Source organism: Ictidomys tridecemlineatus, chromosome 14 (genome assembly GCF_052094955.1).
Source record: "Ictidomys tridecemlineatus isolate mIctTri1 chromosome 14, mIctTri1.hap1, whole genome shotgun sequence".
Lineage (NCBI taxonomy): Eukaryota > Metazoa > Chordata > Mammalia > Rodentia > Sciuridae > Ictidomys > Ictidomys tridecemlineatus.
In genome coordinates this window covers 46,929,366-46,935,295 of record NC_135490.1, presented here as the reverse complement: position 1 = coordinate 46,935,295, position 5,930 = coordinate 46,929,366, and the positions used below count along the sequence as shown (strand labels likewise).

General features: G+C 39.3%; 1 pseudogene; it reads left to right on the top strand.

Annotated features, from left to right (window-relative positions):
* Positions 1 to 3,950: 3,950 nt before the first annotated feature.
* Positions 3,951 to 4,786, top strand: LOC144370607 (coiled-coil domain-containing protein 71L-like; annotated as a pseudogene).
* The last annotated feature ends 1,144 nt before the right edge of the window (positions 4,787 to 5,930 follow it).

Sequence of the window (5,930 nt, the reverse complement as noted above, 5' to 3'; positions counted from 1 at the left end):
GTAGGCATGTGGGAGTGTGTGGGGGGAGACTTTAACAATAGGATTTAAATAATGGACCTGGAAAGCATAGGTAACATCTCAACTGGTAAAGAAAATAACATTTTTACAATTTAGAGTATATATATATCAAACTTTCAAATGAATGTTCAAAATTAAGTGCAATGTTTTCATGACATTTTTAATGACTGCACAAGTATTCAACGCTTTCCTACCTCAGTATCCTTTTTTTTAAAGTTAACTCAAATAATTTAGGTAATTTAGCTAAGATGTAAATATTGAATAAATGAATGAAATATTCACAATCATATTTACAATCAAACATTACTTATTGTGTGCAAGTCTATCTGGTGTACTTCTTAAACAGCCTATAAAAATTCTATTCGGGTTATTTACAAGACTCTTTATAGAGAATGAAAGACACACTCTACATTATGTAGTTCTTCTGTTAAGAAGCATATAGTCCAAAAGGAGAAAAAAAGACATGGAAAGAAAATGACAACTTTCATAGACGTACTTGGTAGAAGGAGAAAATATGTTTGACCTGGGGCTATCAAAAAAGGCTTTTTTCATGATGATAATAAACTTAGTCTGAGTTCAGAGGATAGATAAGTTTTGGAAGATAAGTTTGAAAGTAAAAAAAAAAGCATGAAGAGCACTGGTATACCTGAACAAAATTACAGGACAACAAAAAAAGATTAGAAAATAAAATTTGACTCCAAAGAAAATATTATCATAGCTCAATTTTGGACCCCATTGCCTATCCTGATTACATGGTGTAAGTATCCCATTATAAACACTCTTGTTTGGCCCAAGAGTGTTTATAATGGGATAAAATCTATTACTGTAAAGTGATGGTAATAGTAGCATAGGCTTGAGACTGCCTGGTGCTTCATGTACATTCTCTTATTCTGTCAGAGCTGCTAAGTAGATATTATACTCAGAGAGACATGTAACTGCCTAAGGTCACTAAGTTATAATTTTTAGAAATAATATTCAAACTGTGGTCTATTTAGCTCTAACCAAGATCTTTTCATTGTTGCTTAAGACTTCTGTAATCTTATTAAAAATGTAATAACTTAAAAAAATACATTACCCTACATTAAGATTGTCCCTTCTTTTCTTCTAAAACCTGAACTAAACATTTTCCAAAATGGTAGCCATAATTTCTTTTAACATTTACAGTAAAAAAGAAAAAATAATCCTGTTTTTCTAAAATTTAGCTTAAAGAGCATGTCAAGGAATACTAAATCTTAGCACACCTAGAATTGGTTCTTGATAGTTTTTGTAAGTGGTAGTCACAATGTGTTGATGTTATTATGCAGAAGACACAAAGTAAGTAAAACAATGCTCTTGTCCTCAGGGAACTCTTTCCTGGGAACAAAAAAGTAGAACCAGTGAAACTGTGTGATCTAGCCCTGCGTATAAAAATAGCCCTTAAGTTCATCTCATATTAATTAAAGTACTTGCTAGAAATGTCATTTTCAGAAATGTCAACACACTCTGAGCACAATTCCATTTAGTGATATAAAGGGCATTTAAATAATGAAACATATAGATTGAAAATTTTTAGTTACTATAATGAAGAATAGCCATTGCTAAACTTGCTCATATCTTAGTTTAATGGAAGAGCTCCCTGTTACAGTAAATTTTCCTGTTAATGAAACAAACTCCTTTAAATTATAGTTGAATGTGAAATTAAACTTAGTCATCTGTACACATCAAGTGTGAAATTGGTTTATAACATAAATCTGTGCTGCATTCTTAAGATAATGGATTTGTAAGTCCTTAGACTGCAAAAAAATCTTCACAAGACTCTAAAATATCACTAATCAACATAAAGATTATGTTAGGATAGTAATGTTGCCTTTATTAATATATTTGATTTCATGAATATCAATTTTGACCATGAATTTAGAAAAATTGGAGAAAATATTTTATGAAGTATAATTTAATGCAAACATTTTATGAGACATCTTTGCTGATTGATGCCTAATGGGGATGACTCCATAATGCTAAAGTTGAGAAGTAATAAATCCCTTTCCTATAAAGAGCCACTTAATTTTGCACTGTGAGAAACACTGATATATGTATTTCAGGCTAATTAAAATGTATTCATGTTGCTCAGTGTATACTCTGTTCTAATCCCTATATTCCATACTTTATAACTTTGTTAATTATTCTATATCCTAACATATACATTCCTTGTGTACACAGAGTTCTTGTCTCTTCAGGATGTTGTACATATACTGGCTCTTGAGTTAAAACCTCCACAGTCTGATTACCCTTCCCACTTCTGATTCTCATTACTCCTCAACATAGGCCTTCTGCCCTAGGAAGCTATTACTCTACTCACTTCACTTAGAAAGGCCCAATTTTCTTTTTTATGAAATATAGATGCTCTCATTGTGAAAATTCAATAAGTGCCTGTTCCAAGTTGGTAAGCAATATAGTATCACTATTTTCTGATGATCCCTTCATATGTAGCCCTACTTAAGCAGATTATATATATATATAATTAAAAATTGTACTCATGATTATATTTGCTTATTTAGTTTCTAAAAACTATATAAAGTTGATAGAAACCATATGAATGGTTTTAACTAGTTTTTTTTAAAAACACATATAGTAAAAATAAATAAGATAACCTTAAAGACTAAAGTTTAAATAGATAAATATTAAGTGACACTTGAGTCTGACTTCTGAATTACCATTGGAGTTGATTTTATTATTGTTAAGGAAGAATTAATTTTATTACACTATACTCTAATGTCACTTTTACATGTTATATTTTTGAGTATCCAGTATTTGCTAGACTCTGTGGATGTTGGGCTTCTATTTGTCATCTTAATTACTTATACATGTCTCACCTCCATGACTAGAGAAGTGAGGTCAGGGACCATACTATTTGTTACCATATCCATTGTACCTTAAATTATACACAGGGTTTTCAGTGATTTGTTATGATTATGGAGATAAATGAATAAATTTCAAAAAGAGGGAGTATGGAAAAAATACTTGTTTTATGAAAGGCTCCTTTTTCAGATAGCCACTAGGCGACATCAAATATTTTTTTTTTTAAAGAGAGAGTGAGAGAGGAGAGAGAGAGAGAGAGAGAGAGAGAGAATTTTTTTTTAATATTTATTTTTAGTTCTCGGCGGACACAACATCTTTGTTGGTATGTGGTGCTGAGGATCCAACCGGGGCTGCATGCATTCCAGGAGAGCGCACTACCGCTTGAGCCACATCCCCAGCCAGACATCAAATATTTTCAAGAAAATTTTTATTTTTGTCACTAGGTGGCATTCAAGGATTAGTCTCAAAATAAGGTGTACCTTTACATTTATTTTTTCTGGATAATCTCTTCCCTTTTAATGAATTTTTAGAAGATTTCCATTACATGATCTAATTTTTGATACCTACTTTTTCTTCTACTCTTATAACTAATAGCAATAGGTAATTATTGATGTTTATTTGATAAGTCTGATTTTTAAATTGTCCTTTATAAAATTTTTGTCTCTTGAGATTTGTATAGTATTTTAAAAGAGCATCATAAGGTCAAAACTGAATGAATATAGGTTGTTATTTTAAAGTAATAACATAAAGCAATAAGAGAATATAGGTCACTATAAAGGAATATATGGGTTATATGACAATACATTTTTTACTTGCAAATAATAAAATCAGAAATAGGTGAGAATCTCAGCTATTTATCCGTATCATCAAGGCTGGGGAGGCTGAGACAGGAGGACTGCGGGTTCCAAGCCAGCCTCAGCAAAAGCAAGGCACTGAGCAACTTAGTGAGACCCTGTATCTAAATAAAATTACAAAATAGGGTTGGGTATGTAGGTCAGAGGTCAAGTGCCCCGAGTTCAAGCCCTGGTACCAAAAAAAAAAAAAAAAAAAAAAAAAATGGGGAGGCGAGAAAAGTAGCGAGAGACGCGCCGGGGCTGGAGACACCAGCAGCGGCCACCACAGCCGAGCCAAGCCAGACTCGGGCGGGCTCGGTGACGACAGCGAGACCAGGCGAGCGCTGGCGGCCTAGAGTGGCCTCTGATGCGGCGCAGCGTGAAGAGGCGCTGGCGCCGGCCCCTGGCTGCTGCTGCCCAGGGCGGCAGCTTTAGAGCGGGAGGAGGGGCCGGGCTGGAGGCGCGGGAGGAGAAGGTGGTGTGCTCCCGGTAGCAACTGTCGCTGGCCGACAGTACCAAGGCGCTGGGCGATGCCTTCAAGCTGTTCATGCCCCGCAGCACGGAATTCATGAGCTCGGATGCGGAGCTCTGGAGCTTCCTCTGCAGCCTCAAGCACCAGTTCTCCCCGCACATCCTGCGCAGCAAGGACGTCCACGGCTACGCCTCCTGCCGAGCCCTGGTGCCTGACCCCCGGAACCCCTACCGCCCGCGGCCTGACGCGCCGGCCGGCCCCGCGCGCGACCGCCAGGAGGAGGCGCCGGAGCCCGGGCGACCGCCGCGGGCAGGAGGTGGCCCTGGCTGCCCCCGCCGCCTCCACCGTCACCGCCACCGCTGCTGCCGCCGCCGCCGCCGGCGGCCCCCGAGGAGTCCTGCCTGGAGAAGCTCTCGGCGCCCGAGCCCTGCTTCGGGGGGGCCGCACCCTGGAGGAGACCTGGAGGGCATCCACCCCGACGCTGACCACCTTCCCCACCATCCGCGTCAGCGGCGACGTGTGGGGCGAGCGCAGCCTGGCGGCGGCGCGACGCAAGGCGCGCCAAGTCCTGCGAGTGGACCTGGAACCCTTGGTGAGGCTCCGCCCCTTCCCGGTGCCCCGGGCTTGAGACGCCGCCCCGAGGGCACCTCCTGCAGGTCCCCGGCCCAAGATGGAGTTTCTGCTTGGAGAAATGAACGAGTGTCAGTCGAGTGTTTACAGACTCCACCAGGACCGTCCCCTAGTGCACTTTACGCTCCCGAGGAAGTCCCGGGTGGCCTCCCTGCCCCGCGCCCCGGGGATGCGTCCCCGCGTCTGGAACTCCGGGACAGGTGTACCCTCTGCCGCCTCCCCGCACCGCAGTCTGCGAAGGAGGAGACTGCAGGACTCACAGGGGAGGTCCCTTTGCTTCCGAACCCCAGATTGAGAAGTCTCCAGGACTATAGGGGCAGATTGATTATCTCCCGTTCGGACTCTACCTCACTGGTCTGGAAGTCCTCCGAAGAAGTCACTCTTTTCCAAAGGAATTTGTTTTCGTGCTTGTGTAATAAAAGCCAGAATTTGCTTGCTCTTTAACCCCCGCCTCCATTTTTCTTTTTGACTGCCACCTCTCTTTCTGGACAGAAGATCAAACATGTTTTGTGGTGTTGCACTAGTTTGTGCTCAGGGTATTCTGAATCCCACTCGTTTCTGAATTTTTACTGAATTTCAAAGCTTTGACCAAGGATTTTTTTTTTTTTTTTTTGAGAGGTTCAAGCTTGACTGTTAGTAATGCAAGAATTTATATGGCTTTGATTTTCATGGGCTCAGTGATTACAAACAAAAGAGATGTAAAGTCCAATTGCTTAACGTTTTAAACTTACTTCCTCAAAGTAGTAGCCTTTATCTTTAAAAAGTAAGCATATCAACCAATATGGAAAGAAAATTAGAAAGAAAATTAACATTCACATTATCATCAAGTATTGTTTAAATATAAAAAACAAATTTCATCAAAATATCAACCAGATGCTGTGCAAAGCTTATCAGAGCATTTTATTCTCAACATCATAGTATATCGTGTTTGTTATATATATATTCATCCATATGATTTGACCAAATTAGCATAAATACAAACTTAAATTTTAGAATCAGCTTCTAACATTCAATGAATTTGTCTCATATATACATCTACCTATGAAACATTGAACGTATCTTTATACATATGTATGTATAATATTTACTATAGTATTTTTAGTATACTTGTAGTCCTTAAAATATCAATGATTCTACCCTTA